The sequence below is a fragment of the Dendroctonus ponderosae genome, unplaced genomic scaffold (assembly GCF_020466585.1).
Source record: "Dendroctonus ponderosae isolate FM_Combo_2020 unplaced genomic scaffold, Dpon_F_20191213v2 Dpon_F_20191213_8, whole genome shotgun sequence".
NCBI classification, from domain to species: domain Eukaryota; kingdom Metazoa; phylum Arthropoda; class Insecta; order Coleoptera; family Curculionidae; genus Dendroctonus; species Dendroctonus ponderosae.
The window spans coordinates 9,391,907-9,409,859 of record NW_026019016.1 but is presented as its reverse complement, the minus strand read 5'-3'; the positions used below and the strand labels follow the sequence as shown (position 1 = coordinate 9,409,859).

Below are 17,953 nucleotides of genomic sequence, written 5' to 3'. Positions count from 1 at the left end.
TATCCAAAACAATTTCAAAGAATGGGATCGGAGAACAGCTGAATGCAGAACAGTAGCTTGTAATGCTAAACTGATTTTCGTTACAAAAATTTATAATTTTTCTTCTGCAACAACTTATTCAATAAGTCCTGTTGGTTGCGATTTGAAATTGTATTGTTTATGGCTCTTTTGTCCTTTATCATGCAAAATTCTTATTTCTTTCTGCTTCTAATTTGATTTCAAAACAATCAATAATACTTGTTAAAACCGTTAGTTCCTCATATCAACTTACACATTTTAATTATTCGTATGATTTCCTTAGATTTTTGAAAGAAACGTGTATTTAGTTTAATGACTAACCGATCTAGATACGTTGTTCAAACCATGAAATTCACAAAATCCAAATAAATATGCTGAAACACGAGGTTCCACTCAGTAATTATATTATATGTTCAAGCCAATCGGTAAAGTAGAAAATAAGCTGTTGAAGTTTATTGCTTGCGGAACATGTAGAAAGTTTTTCAAACCAAAAGTAAGTCAATTAAGCTAATAAAATGGAGACCGAGAAACGCAATTGCCACAAAGCAAATTACGTACTAAATTAAGCTGCGAAAAATTTTAAAAACATTTTTAAATCGAATATTTCCAGGTGGAGAACAATTCCGAATGGTCTAAAGCACAAATGTAAGCGCTATTAAACGCAAATTGCTTTTATGTTGCTGGTGACAGCTACATAATTAGGTTTCAGTTATTTTGTTTTCTGCGATCATTTCATTTCAATAACGGTGACCAGTGTGGATTGCTTGTATAGGAAAGATTAAGGCCGAATCGGAAAAGTCGTTGCATATACATGAAGCTCAACCATGCTTACTCAAAGTAACTCATTTAATATGTTAAGTGAAGACAGGCTGAATAAAAACTACTTGCCGCTTGATTTCAACTCTAAGTTTATAATTTATTTAATGGCTGATAAAATATAAATCTCCGACCAAATTGAATTTTATAGCAACAAATCCGGTAAATAATTGAAAAATCCATGAAAAATACAGACAGTTCTGCATTTTCCGGTAACAATTCCATTTGCAAAATTAATTGCACCTGCTCTGCCAGTTCGCAGTCACAGCCCCTTGAAGTTTTAACCAACTTAAAATAAGTTTAATTAAAAAAGAGGGAAACTTTCAGCGAGAATGGAAAGCTGTAATTGCTACAAAGCAGATTATATAAAGCACATAAAAGCGGATGAAAACTACAACAAAATTAAAACCTCTTGCCCGTTTAGTAAAGAATTGGAGGCCAAACCGTATTAAAAATCGCTGATATTATGTCGTTCGGCTAAGTCTATAATTAATTTAATTTTTTCATGTTTCAACTACAACGCACGGAAACCATGTATTAATACTAACAACCTAAATGATTATGATCAGGTAATGACTATCAGTCAAAACCTTCAAATATTACTGCACTTCCCAACTTAAGGGTTTTTGGAAAATTACTTTGGTGATTAGAACATGCGTTAGGTGTGTGCTTAAATCATCGAAGTAAATCCAGAAATGTATTTATTAAATAACGAAAGCTTTCCCAACCAATTGTAACTATATATAACATATATAAGGTGTTCTATAATCTTTTCACATACGATTGAATAGCCACAAATCTTAAAACATCACGCAATACTATTCTGTTTTGGGTGTTTTTCACTTCTTGGGCAAAATGTTAATTGTTTTTAAATCGCATGTGGAATGGAATCTAAATTAAAAATTCCCTAAAGAAGAGGTGGAGTTCATTTTGTTGACTAATAAATAAATATAAAACTGTACTAGAATATTAAAAGATCTAGAATCTAGCGCATATAATGGCATTTAAATTTCCACTAAGTTGTTAAACATTCTCAAACTCGTGCACCAAAAAAATTTCAACAATTTTCATAACGGTAAAGTTTCCAAGCATTGCACTTTTTCCAACGTGATATTTTAATAAAAATAATCCAATAATTCTCCATCACAAAGCGACGAGGAATTTTTCATAGAGCTATTACTTTTCCTAGCTATCGTTGTTCAAGATCTTGCTCTGTGTGTAATTTAATTTTTTTTTGCGGCGATAATACTGTAGACTGGCTTAAAATATTACGTCATCGTAAATTTGAGCCCAGCAGAAATTATTAAAAATTAAAATAATTTGTTAATGGAAACACTTGCCCGACATGCTAAATGCCCAACATGCTCCAGACACATTAATTAATTTTAATTGTTTAGACCCAGACGATTTATTGAGTAAATAAAAGTAATTTTTCAAATAGACAACTTAATAACAATACACTCGTTATCCGGGGAAATACGAAAAAGTTTTACGGTTTTTATATAATATGCATGACATAATTGTTAGGTGAGAGTCGTATCCACTTAAATTATGCGAGAATTGATCGAACTTGAACTTTAAAATAATCTCATTGAGGGTGGGGTGATTACATTTTTTAGGCCCCAAAAGTTCTAAAGGTTTCAATGGCTAATAAGTTATTTAAACTCCTTTTCTTCTTTGACAGTTGCGAACAATGTCTAACCGCAAGGATAAACTTTTCATTCAAATAATATGAAATTAAATTGAATATTTGGAGTCCTAACATAATATTGGAATTGCTAAGTCTATCCCAACTAAGCTAGGGAAATTTATATTTAACTTTGCTGTTTGCTTTGTTTGCTGGCATAGATATCAAAGACCTCCGTAGGCTGTTCTGTCGAATTTGTTTCTACTAGGAGTTTTGATTTTTATGATTTAATCCCAAATTAGTAGGTTCAGTTTAGTTTCAAAGTGGGACCTAAAAAATCGGAGCTCTAGTTGATTTAAGCTGAAATATTTTATGCATTATCTGGTAAAATTCAAAACGGCAGATATATCGATAAAAACGTCAACATAGTTTTTTGTGACACTTTCAGTAAAAAACCGACACATATTAGGGGGCCTTTCACAATAGGTTATTTAATAAATGACAACGGCAGAGGCAAACAATAGGGGACAAGCGTCGAGTACGAGGTTTTCATAAATGCGGGTTTAGTAATTTGTCTTGTGTAGGTGTTATTTTGCTATAAAAAGGCATGCCGCTAGAGTTTTTATAGCACTAAACACGTTCGGAATTTAGAATGTACATAAAATACACCGTGTGTGGTTTCAGTGATTTTTTCCTTTTGCCAACGCTCTTTTCGAGCAACATTCTCAGAAAGTAAATGAGAACATGAATGCTGTTCGAATGCATAATCTGTGAGAAAAATGCATTTTAGTTAATGTCATGCAAAAAGTTAATATTTCATATTAAACGCTCGAAAACTCGGTTAAAATTTAATCAATCATCATATGTTACATGAATGCATATTATTCCTAATTTATACTGATTGCACTTTTAGATTTGCATCTGGTAGTATAAACAAGAGGGACCGCACTTAGTCGTCTAGTAGGTATTTGTTAGTGTGTAAGTGGACAAAGAAATGGCGGACGCTAAAAACATATTTGTAGCTTTGTTAGAGTCGGGTGTTTGCACACTATGAAATTATTTTCGAATAAAAATTAAAGAGCGGATTCTATTAGAATATTGCACAGGGACTAGCTTTCTCTCGTCAGTAAACTGATGGCAAGTAAAGTAAGAGGACATAAAAAGAAGATCTATTTAGATATATGTTGATGTAAGAACAAACGAAACAGCACCTGAAAAAGAAATAAGACCCTAGAACGACTAGAAAATAAGTTGATAAGAGCAAGAAAATAATCACCACAAAGATCAAGAGTCTTTCGTGGATAAGTCTTAGAAATATTTTGCCTTAATTGACTTTACATATACCTTACCTGCTAGATTAAATATAGGATTGTGTCTAAAGACTGTCCTCGAATGAAGTGTACACGTAAAGTAGTTAAAATTGGGTAGTCCGAATTAGAGTTTTTGTACTAGTTCTGATAGTTTGAAAGCATCATTTTCAATAAAAAGAGGTACGGGATCCATGCAAAATATGTGACAATCTGTTGTATGAAGATATTTTGATCATTTAATGAAGAGAACGTATAGACGATTCATAGACGGTTTCGCCATCATGACAGATAGAAAATAAATTGAAAAATCCTAATTCCTGTATTATAAATGTGAAGCAGTGTGTTTGATACATGTTTAAATTATTTAAATATTAGCAACAGGTGAATCAGGAATAGATACGAAAATACTATTTATTTAAATTGTAACATGTTTTTTTTAGAAATTATAAAACAAGACAAAGGATATTTGAATTATCTTATTCGGCAATCATTTATCCTTCACGGCAATCACAATCACTGACTGATCACAATCATTCGTCATAATGAGTCAACGACGAATTTTATAGATTAATTTGAAACTTCCGTTTTTAAAAACAATTTTATTTCAAATTAATACAAACACTAATAGATTAACCGAAATCTTAATGATTTTACTTGTGACCGATCGTAACAGTAAACTATGACTTATGACTCTTAAAAACCGTAACTTCTTCAATTAAGGACTAAATTCTCCAAACGAAAAATCTTTTTACTGACTGAATGCTCGTTTCTGCTGTGGCTTCTATTATACTTAAATCTTGCTGATTAGCCATGATTGTAGCAGAAACGATGCTACGTCTTACATGTTTTAAAACAATCGTCTGCGTAAGTGAGCATATAATCCTAAGTAAACAAAAAGTTTTTCAGCTTTTTCGTGGAAACGATAGCAGGAACGTTTTGGTTCCCCGAGACCAAATAACCCTTGCCTCTCTAATTATTCTAAATCTGACTATATGAAATAATAAAACTCAACATTAAAACAAAAACAACAACAAGTAAATAATGAAAATATAAAAATCCCCTTCAAGTGGATGCTTGCAAGCAGAAGAAGGCCCTTGACAGAATCTATCTATCTACACTTATCTCTGGTTCCAATTTCTATTTGTAAGTGTATACTAAGTGCCCCCTTATTAAGTATCAGGAAACATGAGTGCCACTGTACTCATTTCGTACATTGTGTGTTATTCGCCATGAAGCAATCTATGTGGTTTGAAGCTTCGAGAGTTTGCTGTGTTTACCACCCTCTGATTGAACGTCTGATTCTGTTAATTGAGTTGCATTGTATATAGTAATTTAAAGGTATTTAAATATTTCAACACGTGAATATTTAGCTGCAAGGGTATTACGTAAAACTTTGCTAATTAGTTTATTTGTATTTGTAAATTTACTTGTTTTTCGAAAAAAATATTACGGGTTCCATATTTACTTTGACTTTTATTCTGAAATGAACTCGCGTACTAAAATTGGCAACGATTTTTATTACAAATCTGGTTATTATGCTTTAAATCATTTTTAAATCAAATTGAATATAATTTGAAACTAATTTTTTAACTTGCTCTAGTGATCATTTTTTAATACCGTTATGTCGAATAGAGGATTATTTTGTCTAGTGTGCAAGAACAAAAAAAAACTTGTATAGAATCCATCTACCAAGCACAATAACATAACAATTTTTTTAAATCCAAGGCACAAATACTAAAATAGATTCATGCACGAAATAACGATTTGTTGGCTTTCTGTTACACAGCCTACAGAATACATGTTTTCAGCCTTACCAATCTATTACATGTCTGAGTATGTACCTGATATTAGTTCTAAAATTAGATTTGGTCGATAGCAGAAAAAACCAATGAAAAAAGGAAGCTGATTGATGCCCGTCGAGAAATATCAAATTTAATAACCGCTGTTTCGTTGAACACAAAAGAAAAAGCTATTGAAAAAGCTTGATGCCCTAAATATTTGTAAAAATAGAAGAAAAGGCGATGCTAATCAAAGTTGGCAATTTTGTGGTACAATATTTATACAGGGTGGTCTTTTAGTGCGAGAGAGTCCATTAGTTCCGTTGGTTTTCAACTTTCGAAAAATAATTTCATATAAAAGTTGTTGACGCACAAAGTGCGCCCACTTTAAAAATATTTTATATGATACCGAGTGTACTACCCATTTTTTATTAGCTCATGGAATGCAGCTTGAAACGCTGCATTTATCGACATCGTTAACACCCTGTACAATTTATTGATATTTTGGTTCAATAGAATTCTTAACGAATCTGTGGTGATTGGAAAGACGTATTGTTTCGTATCTTTAACTGTTTTTTTTTGCTTCTACAATGACTTTAGATACCATGTTTTTAAGCTAAAAAGACTGAGAACACGAAGCTCCTGAGTAATCTCATTATGGTGTTAAGGGACATGTGATGGCTTTTCCATACTTAACCCAAGTATGGATCGATGATATAACTTCGTTCATGGATCCTTTCGCTATAGCGCTTCTCCTTTTCATCTCCTCGTTGGATCCGCCCTTGTTCGAGATTGTGGTACAATTTTGTTTCTGGATGTAAAAACTTGATTGTTAAAAAACGTTTATTTTTACAAGCCAAAAATATATTTTTCAACAACGAACTGACTTAACTGCTAACTTAGGACTACTATCCACTTGTCAAATGCGCAGCTTATATAGTGATTAAATGCTGCATCGACAGTTATGGATTGAAATACATAGTGGTCTGCGTAAGTAGTCATATAACTCTTCCCTCCTTAAGATTGACAAAATTGGGGTTTTAAATTTTCGAGAGGTTTCAGTTTTATGTCCACCTTTACATTGTTCTTCTTTTTCAGGTAAAAGTACAGTATTACAATTACACAAATTATTATTACCATTATTATCAAGCTTGTAATTGACACACTTGTACTAACTACGTGAAATTCTTTTAACTCGTGAGTTGTAAGTTTCTTGATATTATTCCTCATGGAGGTTTTCCAAATTGATTTTGTTCATTTGTAAAGGTTTATTTTTGGAAGTTTCAACCGTAAGTTGATTGTATTCGGGTTTTGAGGTTGAAAAGCTAATTCATTGGTATCCGCTAGGCATTGTTCTGGAATTATCAATGATGGGAATTTGGTCGTTTCGATGGAGTTTTGGTGTGGACATTGAAAATTGATATTGATTGAGTTGATAGAGAACATAGGATTTTCCTGATATTACGGGAATCGGTATATGAAAGATGATTAACCCATTTTTGATAATTACGAGCAGCATTTTTCTTATGAGAAATTGCAACGGCAGCAATGCATACAGACATATATTTATTCACAAATATGGTCTTACAGTATATTTGTGGCCAGTTAAAAAGTTTTGAAATATACGACATTGTTCTTAATTTAGTTTACTTTTCTTGATCAGCCTCTAGAGGGATAAAATATTAGCCGTAATAGACTAGTGTGTAATTGCATGCAAATTTACTGTTCTAATAAAGTGAAACTTGCAGAATAAAATGAAAGTAGATGTAACTGGAAAACTGATTGCTGAAGTTTCACTGTATTAAGTCAGTACTCATAAGCAAGGTTTCAGATGGTTTTCAGTTTCAATTCAAATCAAATGAAAATAGCCTTTATTGCCACAGAAACATTCACATTAATATTATATTTTTTCTTTCCTGGGTTTGTGTAGAAAATGTAGACAATAATTCAAACAAATGTGAGGTTTTGAAGACAGCCACGCCTATAAAGAATTTAATGTTTCCCAATTATGGGTTTGTTTTTAAGTTTAAATCTGATGATGTCGCTGTTGTTTCGCCAAAACGTAATATTAAATAAACGATATGAACATGTTTATTTCACATTTTGACTGAAACCCAGGAAAGACAAAATATAATATCAATTACACGCAGTCAGGAAAATAAATAAAAAACAAATTGTATATCTGTGTCAAAAGACACGCATGTCAAATTTAGCTTTGCTCAAAAAAGTATCTGTACATTGCATACCCACATTTTTTGCCCAAAATTTCATTCGGTGATTTTTTCGAAAACATCGACTTCCCCTAATGAAGTTTTCGCCAAAAAATTGCTATTTTTCGTACGGTTCTTTGAGCTTACTTAATTAACTATTTTCAAGCTGCCCAATTATGCATTTTTAAGGTACTTATTGAGATATTTTGAGAAATTTAATTTTTTTCGAAAACATCAACAATAATTGACGAAAACATCATAACTGTGAATCTCTGCTCCGATGCTAAATTAAAAAAAAATTAATGGAAAATCACATTAATGTTATGGACAACGAGCATGGTAAAGACAACACAAATTATAGCACATACAATGAGAATAAGCAATGAACAATGCAGATACGAAAAGTAGCAAAATTAGTTTGCTATGATCATACGCACTGTAGTATAATAACCATACTTTCCACTAAGTAAGAGCGGATACATCTCTTTCGTTTTATCAACTTTTCCCACCAGTAAACTTTCTGTAAACATTAATCTGTGACTCTCCATACATAAAAATTCACAATTATTTCTGCAGTTCCTAAAAACTCGCAAACAAAACTTCCATAAGATCGACACTAATTTTGAATCCATCCTCACAAAATGCGCTGAATGAAAGAAGCCAATGAAAGATTATGGAGCTTCGAAAGGTAGTTCCAGTTGAAACATTTATGCTTAGTTGAAAAATGGTTTAACTTACAGGGTGTTTCATTAAACATCCACCTCTCTAATAACGTGCAAATAAGGTGCAAACAGTACATGAGCAGATAGACGGGTGGCCATTCATAACTTTTTTATAAGCAATGCGGGAAATAGCGAATTTTCAGACGTGGAGATTAGTGTCCCACATTTACGATCGCTGAGCGCTATAACAAACGAGAGCGAATCACGTTGCCATAGCGATTTGGTTGGTGTTTATTCGCGATACGGCACTTTGTTAGCGCCTACAGCTGCTGTTGACAGTTCGAATTCCCGAACAGAGAGGCATCGGGGCGCCGGCTTGTATGCCGTCGCCAAAATCGGAGCAAAAACTCATATCTTGTATATGGGAGATGCATAGACACAAACAATTATTGCCTTGTCACTGCCATTTGTTGAATTGCTTGTCTACTATGAGCAATGGCGGTTTAAATTCGCCTCAGAGCTTTGGGAACTTTGCTATTCAATTAGAACCCTTTAATTACCCGACTGCCAGATATTTGCATTGTTATTCATGTATTTGTGATTATTTGTCTGTTAAGGTCTGGTTCTGAATTCAGGTGTTATGGAAATAAACTTATTCGGCAAGTTAAGTCAAGTGTCTCAGTCTTACATTGACTCATTGATGAGATCAATTTCCTTATTACTGGGTCACTGTTCAGTAAACATCCATGATGACTGCTTGATGCTGACTGCTTAGTTGCTTTTCACAATAACTTGAAACTTTGCATTGTAGTTCAAAACGCACTACAGCTTTCATTATTTCCATACATTTTCTCCATTCTTCTTCTTCTGTCGAATATAGGCAAGAATCACGCTTAAAGATTCGGATATTTCGAATCATTCAGATACGTTTTTCGTCCGTTATGACTTGTTTTTTCCAAACCCCCAACTTTTATCTTTATTTCACACTAAGCTGTAATAAACCTTTCTTGCCATTCTCATCCAGATCTTTATTCATTCACTTATGTATTGGTCGCTGTATCAAACCGCGAAAAATTTCGTATCTGTCTGTGCTGTGATATTAGGAACGTTTCTACTTTTCACATCTCACCTCTGCAAGTAATGCTTAATATGCTTTTCTATTTTTTTAAATGTTATTTTTGTGGAATTAATAATACTAATCAAGTACTCCCATTCATACCGAAAGTTTATAGCGATTCATCGAACGCGTAGTTCGATGAATTGATCTGAGTTGATTGAGTTTTGTAGATCAATATCTTGAATGTTTGATTAATAATCATAGATTTTGTTTTTCTATACATTTTCAACTCAAATTGATTGTAGATTTAAATCTTAAACCATAACACTTTAAACGTAATCTGCAATTTTTGCTTATAAAGTATTCTCATTAAGTTACTTAGGCAAACTTACATTTACGTTCTAAAGATAAACCGATCAATTAAAAGAGATATATTTGGAGTCTTTCTAATGAACAAAATAATTTGCAGGAAAGACAATGGAGGAAAAACAATTAAACAAAATAAACGTTACACTGACAAATTTGGACTAATTTTGGAACTGGATTAATTCTGATTGCTTCAAGCGATTTTATTTCTCTTTGAAACATTCGTTCGGAAAAGAACTGCTCTCTTTCAGTTAGTTAATTTTTTTACAATAATTCTGTGCTTTAGATAAAGATTCTACGGGGATACAGATGAAACCCTGCAAAATTAGTGAAACTTCCACATGCCCTCAGTCGAAAAAAAGTATTTTTTATTTTAACCATTATAACTCGACAAATATTTATACATTTTTCGCTTTCGAGGTTTTAGCTTCAATGTCAGCTGTTCGTCGTGAAAATCGAAGCGAAAGGAAGAATGTTGTCACTGCAAGACCACAATATTTTTTGCGGCCACCCTGTAAATAGAACAGATGGATAAAAATTCAAATACCGTGGTTTATCTTTAAACTTTTCCATTTGATATTAAAAAAACTTTTTTTGTACAACTAGGAGCATGGCGGACCTTCCGAAATTTTGATTTTTTTCATTTCCGCCCTGTACAAAATTTATCTAATACTGATTGATTTTTACCAAAACATGGACTAACAAAAAGCAAATGGAGCTCAATAACGCTTCAAACAGAAACCATAACGCGCTAAGTAATCCGAATTTATCCAGTTTCAAAGTTGGGGAAAATTTGGCTGTGCATCGTTCAATTTGTTGAGCAGTTTATTAACTGTGCATCATTTATACGTATCTACTATGTACATTGGTACAAATTAGATTCTTTTTGTTTCTTGCTTTTTAGAACATTTTTGCTGCAATATTTTAAATATTGTATCGAAAATTACAGTGACACAAATTGCGGAATTAGTCATTTGGAAATTAGACTATATTCGAAGGACATTTTAATAAGACCTAAGCAAAATTTAAAAATTAAGCGCAGTCAATTACATCAATTTTGCCGACCTCAATTAGTTGCAAAATTGCTGGTTTAATGCTGCTCTTATTTTTCAAGCATGTAGTTATTATACAAATGGTTTTCTTCAGAACTCCACATGTATTCGCTCCAGATGTTGCAATACGTGAGACCTTAAGGTTTCGGTATATTGCCAAATTTTAGGACTTTGCATTTTTACATCTTTGGCACATCAGTTAAAAAACAGAAGAGAACCACCTCTGTGTCACGTAATCACATTTTGATCTTCGTTAAGTTTTCAGTTGTGTTGTGTTGGAGATCCGACCTTGGCGGTTGTGTATTAATCTATTAAATTTAAAATACATTTATTTAAATAACACTTACCATATAAATCCTGTTTAGCATACTGAAGAGTCAAATTGGATGATGTAATGAAAATTCATCACACTCCAAGCAAAGCTCATACATTTGACTTAAATTTAATATAGGATCTACACATAATTTTTCATTGTTCGCACGGAAGCTATCCAGATTGGGCTTTTCAGATACCTCTGATAAAATGTGTGTGTGTTTGTTCTGGGCGGCAGCTTCTGGAAATGTATTACTTGCTCACTGGATACTTTTGACCATGTACTGAAACCATTGCAAAATATTCTTAAGATTAATAATATTTGTATTAAGTAGTTCTTTGGCTCACGGCTTTGGCACGGGCTCGAATTTGATTTTTCTGTTATTGATTAAAAATATAATCTCTTGATACTGATATTCTGATAAGAAGGAAGGTAGGGAAGTTCTGAATTTCTTCAGAGAATTGCTTTAGACAATGTTTTGTCTAATTAATCTTTCCTCACTTTTAATTTTCCCAATATTACAGTGTTTTTACAATGTTTAATTTCTGTACCAACTTTTTATTAATTGTTCACCATATCTTCATATCACCGAACTTTCAGCAATAGCTTTTATACATTTGTCCTAAATTTGTCTCAAATTGTAAAAACGATCATAGATTAACTCGCTGGTATACCAAGGTATTGCCCGAACAAGATGTTTGCGTTGTGTTTATAAAATTTTCGTTTTTGGCATTTCCAATGCTCTTTCAATTTTGAAGGAATATTTTTAATACTAATTGATTTATACTCGGCATTCAATTTGGACCATCAAGTTTAAGTCATGTCACTAAATTTACCACTGAAATCATTCTGATTCATCGAAAATCCAGTTAGAATGCAGCAAGGGACTTATTTAAGCTGAAACCGATGGGATCTTTATTTTGGCTGCCATAAATTCCCTCTTACAAAACATTCGCAATAAGGTCTAAAATTAAGTCAATTTCAGACAAGGGTCTAGACAGTTCGAGTTAGGAGGTGTATTTGTTGGGGCCAACCTTTAGATAATTAGTTTTAAAATTTGGGATATGTGTCTACCATATCGTTCCAGCTTACCTCAAAATATCTGAAAAGTCAAATATCTATATGAAAGATGTAGTGCCAAAGTACATTTGTACTTGTGGAAAAGGTAAATTAGCGTTACTCTTGTGGACGATTTATAGAACAGCTATTGGAGTTTGCTAAACAGAAGAAAAATCTTAGGCACACTGTTAAGAATCTAGCTTTTTCTTCGGCTAATCATATCAGTTCAGTCCATCAGTAGATACTCCCTCTTATTAATGATTCGTAAATATCTTGTGCTGCATACATGGGCGGATCCAGCTTTCGAGTCAGGGGGGGTCAAGTAGTAGAATTTTTCTCTTCTTGTCTTTTGTTGTCTATGAAATTTGAAAAATTTTTGTTAGTCCTTATAAACTCAGCACAAGGGGAGGTCATAACCCCCATGACCCCCCCCTGGATCCGCTCTTGTGCATGCATAATTGAGCATCAAAACAAATGTATTTTTATCAGTTTATCAGGTTATTGCAGAAAAATTCAGTATTTTAAATTAGGGTTTTGTACTTAAATTTGCAAAACAATGATACTCACACTTGTATTTTAATACTTACCATTATTGCATGGGTTTATTATATGTCTATACCCATTAAGTTGCATCTTGTGGAATTCAAAAATACTATTGAAAATGTACCTGTTTGCCTTTCTTCAGTATATGTTTGTTAGACTAACTAAGTTAGAATAAGTATTGCACTTTTTTAAAGATCTTCCAAATTGCAACTTGTGCACTTGACATAAATTGAATCGATTTTCTCGGTTTCATCAAGTAGTTGAAAAGTACCAATTGAATAAAAATAATACAAGTATTTTCTCTACCAAGTAGACAATTTCATCTATTTAGGATCTCTTAAAAATGTAACATTCGCGCATACTTCACATTGTTTAAGGATCACAATAAAACCGCCCCACAAAATACATTTTTGGAAGTTTATTTAATGGTAGTCATCAAATTTCGAACTGTTTTGCCATTCTCAATTATTGCAAATTTGTAAAAACAAATTCTTCAAGCATCAATAGGTGTTATCATTAATTTATTTTCAAAATCCACTTTTAAATTAAAAATTTAATATATACCTGTATAAAAACTCTTTAAAAAAATGTTTTAATAGTGATTTGCAACCGAGACAGTAGAGGATTTAAATAACTATTTGACTCGAAAATATGAATCCCCCACTAGAACAAATCCCTTCTTCGCAATGCCATTAATTTAATCAGACCAGCCACAATTATCTAGAATCAAACGAAGGTTAGACGGGATCAAGTTGGATATATTTATTGCGGCGAGCCCTTAAATAATTGGATATTACAGGGGATTCCCCATTTCCTTCCTTTAAACGGTTCAACAACTTTAAACAAAATTCGCGACCGTGTGAGAATTGTAGAATAGAATGTTAACTAATATTACTACGAAAATCACATTTTGCAAAGCTATTTGTAGGTTGAGCCGTTCTGTTATATCAATTAACCGAAGTCGTCATTAATTAAGATAAGTTTTAGTTCAAATCGAATTAAGTAAATAGTTGAAGACCCAAATACGTAAGAGCCGAGTATTTCTATACTTAGAGCAGTTCTCTGATCATTTATTTGGCCTGCTATTTGCTGCATATACAATGCGCAATACGCAGATATCTCATGCCATTTCATAATGCAAAATGCGCTTAGGAAATACTATTTATTGTTATTCTATTTAACTACGTCTGCCTAACTTTATAATGTCTATTTCGAGAGCTTTGTTCACAATATTAAACGGCTGAAGGAATCTTCTTTTGGTTATGTACATACGTTGTGACGGCGTCCTGGAAGTTAATCCGGAACGGGATCCGACATGAATTATATCGCATTCGAGGATATTAAACTGAACAAGGAAGACGACGGATCATGAGCTTTTATTACATTTGGTGGTAATCGAGGATGGCATAATTGTATGTAATTAGTGGAGAATGGGCTTGCGGTATTTTGATGAGGTACAATCCAGTTAAATAAAAATTAAATTCTATTTTCGGCAATTCATATTTTGAACGCTATCTAGACTTATTTTTTATGTACGGTTTTCAAACCTTTGAAGCCGAGATACACCAAGCACGTGGTGCAATTAAAAGAAGCAACTGTTTATTTTTTATAACTTTTATGTTGCCTTTCTCTTGAGAAAACTGACTGTTCTTTGATCATTATTTGATATTGACGAGCATTCGTTAAAAGTAGTTTAAGGCCTAATTTTCACTTTATTTTAAATCACTATTCTGAAATTATTTTGATAGGGCCCAATATATTACAAAAATCGGTTTTTAATTCCCGTTTGGAAAATGTACGTGTTTATAATATTTTGGTGAAAATAAATAGCGGCAATGTTGCTTGAAGTGTGATATAATATCACTCAGACAATTTTTGTTTTGTGAACGAAAGATAAAATTTATGGCTTAAAATGCATTACAGCGAAAGTGAAACTCTGCTATTTAAAAAAAAATAACCCATAAATACGTTGAGTGGTAAAATTTAACTTTTAATCGTTTCAAATAAGAGACAATTTTAATGAATTCTTGATTGTCCCCACCCCCGTGCACAATTACTGGTTAAAGAAGAGAATTCTTCTCATGCGAGCAACAAGAATTGTTATGCCAGTTTTCAGATAACTAATGCGAATTTTAATTCAGCGAATGTTGAAAACGAATGTAGATATTGTCTGCCCATAATTACAACACTTGCCAAATTTACATTTCGAACAATCAAAAATTGAAAACTAATCCAAATACATTATCTAATCCAATTAGAATATCCAATCCAATCCTATTATATTACTAAATATAAAAATATATATTATTAAATGTTTTATTATATTTATATGTATAAGTAGTATCGGTTTCAAATTAAGATGAGTTTGAATACGAAAACACAAATGTAGTTTTTATTTATACTTACTTACTACTATACTAATTTATACACGTTATGCTGAAATATTGGCAATTTTATATTCTCTTAWAAATTTACTTATTGACGCCAAATTATGCATTTTTTTCCTTTACATTTTAATTAACAGCTTTTCAGTAATGATAATCTCAAACACTGCAATCACTTTCGGGGCTTTGAATTTGTCTGAATCAGTTAAGCTTCTATGAAGTTCCAGAGTAAGAAATGTTGCAATTATCTTATTCCAAGCTAACTTTCTCGGTGTGAATACTGTATTAATTAATTTCAAAATATTTAAGGGAATACTTTAAGGGATACTGTCTGAAATGAGTTAATAATAGTTATGGTTATTTTGCAAATTTGTATTTTTTGTTCGTTTAGATTTAGATTAGTTAATTTTATTAATGTTTTTGCCTCCTAAAGCATAATGCTTAATTACGATCTCCATGGAATTTATATGGTTCCAAATTCCAATATTTATTTTAGTTACATTAATCCGTTGTTCTATTCTCAAACTTTGAAGAATTACCGTTGAATTAACGAATTCATATTTCCAAATGTCTTCGAAAAACCGTTCTCTTGTATACTAAGTAGCTTTTAAATATTATTGAAGAGTTTAAATTTTAAACTAATTACTTTCTCTAAATAAACCTACGAGCTTTGTACTGTTACTTAGTGTGGATAAAATGTTTAAAGGGAAATTTGTTGCTAAAAAACGGGGACGTTTTGCTTCTTGGAGAACCCTCAAAGCTTTTCAATCTGTGTTTATCGGAGACGGTTGAAAATATTTCATAAAAAAAATTTCGTATGAAAAACCTTCGGGCTCTAAATCTTAAATTAGCCCCAACATTTTCAATAATTTATATCTCGCTGGCGAAAGGGTGGATTATTTAAAAATTTTTAGTGTGAACATTACACAACTCGAGTTTAGAAAATGTATGCGATATTTTGCCTTTAAAAGGCCTGGGAAAATGTAAAAATTGCCTTTAACCACATTTACTCACGTATTTTCGTGGCATGGACAAGCAAAATTAATTTTAAACAAACATATATTGTAAATTTCAAAATTGTAGCAACTGGAAAAGAAGAGCACCCACTGCAATTTGATTTTTATAACTTTAGTAGCAATGCTTCATGTATGCTACGTTTCTAGTGTGCTTAAAAGTTGCTAATAACCAGATTAATGCATCTACTTCAATACGCTATTCCCATCAAAAGCGTGCTTAATCGAATTAACCTGGTAGACGCATTTGATTCTTTTAACCACAATACCGAGCAGGTTTACTTTCTCATTAGCTTTACTCTTTGGCATTAAGCTTAATACCAAATGCAATCGATTCTATCGGTAAATACCAACGAATTCGGGCTCTGAATTAGCAGCCAATTAAAGAATTGTATTTTGTGTTTCAGGTTAAATGCAGTAATGAAACAGCCAACGTAAATTTGTACTACAAATCGGTGAGTATTACAGTTAATTGGGGAAATTTATTCAGCCAGCGAGAATCCGCGCGATTCTCTCAGCACCGGCTGCGACGAAATTTATTTGGCTGAATATGTTCAAATTTATGCAAATTAGAGTTTTGCATACGACCGAGGTATGTGTGTATATGGGCGAACGCTGGAATGGCCACAGTTTTTTCTTCTTTAGGTCACATATTTAAAATTTAGTTTTTTATCACGTTTCTTGCGCCTAATGCTAATATTTATGCTAACTTTATTTGAGTTTCAACTCTTCTCCCTGTGAGTAAACTTCATTTATTTTAGATTGTTTATTTCCCTTAAAAGCTTATTTACTGTTAACATTCTTTACATTATAAGGCAATTTTTTCAATGACAAATTGGTGAAAGTGGTGCAAACTGCTCAAACTGCTATGGCAAATCCTACCAAAGTGACAAAAATAGTGGTTAAACAGTAAATTCGTCAATTTTTGCATTTAAATTAATACACAGATTCAACGTGTAAAATAATAATACAAATACTGAATAAAAAAATTGCTGTAATTCAATCTAATTACGTTAAACTGGAGTAGGTATTCCAGCTCCCCAGGTATTTAGAGGTATCTCATAACGAATTAAATTCTCTCGTAATAACATATTTAATATATCAACTAAATTTCCAACAAGAAATTTACATAAAGAATAATTAAGGCCGCGTTATTAAATTATATGACGCAAAAACAATGAAACGTTATGTAAATGGACAGGGAAATATGTGCGTTCGCATTACAAAGGCATGCATCTGTCGGGAAAATGGATTATGCGGATAAAAATTTATTTTTAAATTTAATTTTAATTTTAATCCGGCTTTTGTGCACCATTTATTAATTGTCCTTTGATCAGCCAATTTTCAATCAATACACACAGGAATTTCCGCTAAAGTTGACATATTTGAAAAACATGCAACAATAAATTTTGCACATGGAAACCGATGTGTCCCACTACGGAACAAGGGCGAACATTCTCATATGGATAATGAGTTAATTCTTTACGATATACATGGTATATCCTGTGATGGAAACACTCAACGTATATACCTAATAAAATTATTCATTTATCAATAAATACAAACAAGCAATAATTCCGTGTACAATAAAGCTCTACAATTATTTAATAGAATTTATTAATCTAATTTCCAGTTGTAATACATAAATAGTTAAACATTTCACACAGAAATTGGAAAAGGACGCTTTTTCGAAATCACTGAGCCACATCTGCAGCAAAAGTAAGAGTTTTGTACAGTAACATCCA

The 17,953-nt window shown here is 32.3% G+C and overlaps 1 protein-coding gene across 1 annotated transcript in view; it reads left to right on the top strand.

The window, feature by feature from the left end:
- LOC109534484 (tyrosine-protein phosphatase Lar) overlaps positions 1 to 17,953 on the top strand; it is a 455,803-nt gene that overhangs the window by 32,746 nt on the left and 405,104 nt on the right. The window contains exon 2 of the mRNA XM_048669227.1: positions 16,616 to 16,663. The gene's annotated coding sequence lies outside the window, so the exon portion shown is untranslated. The remainder of the gene's footprint in view (positions 1 to 16,615; positions 16,664 to 17,953) is intronic.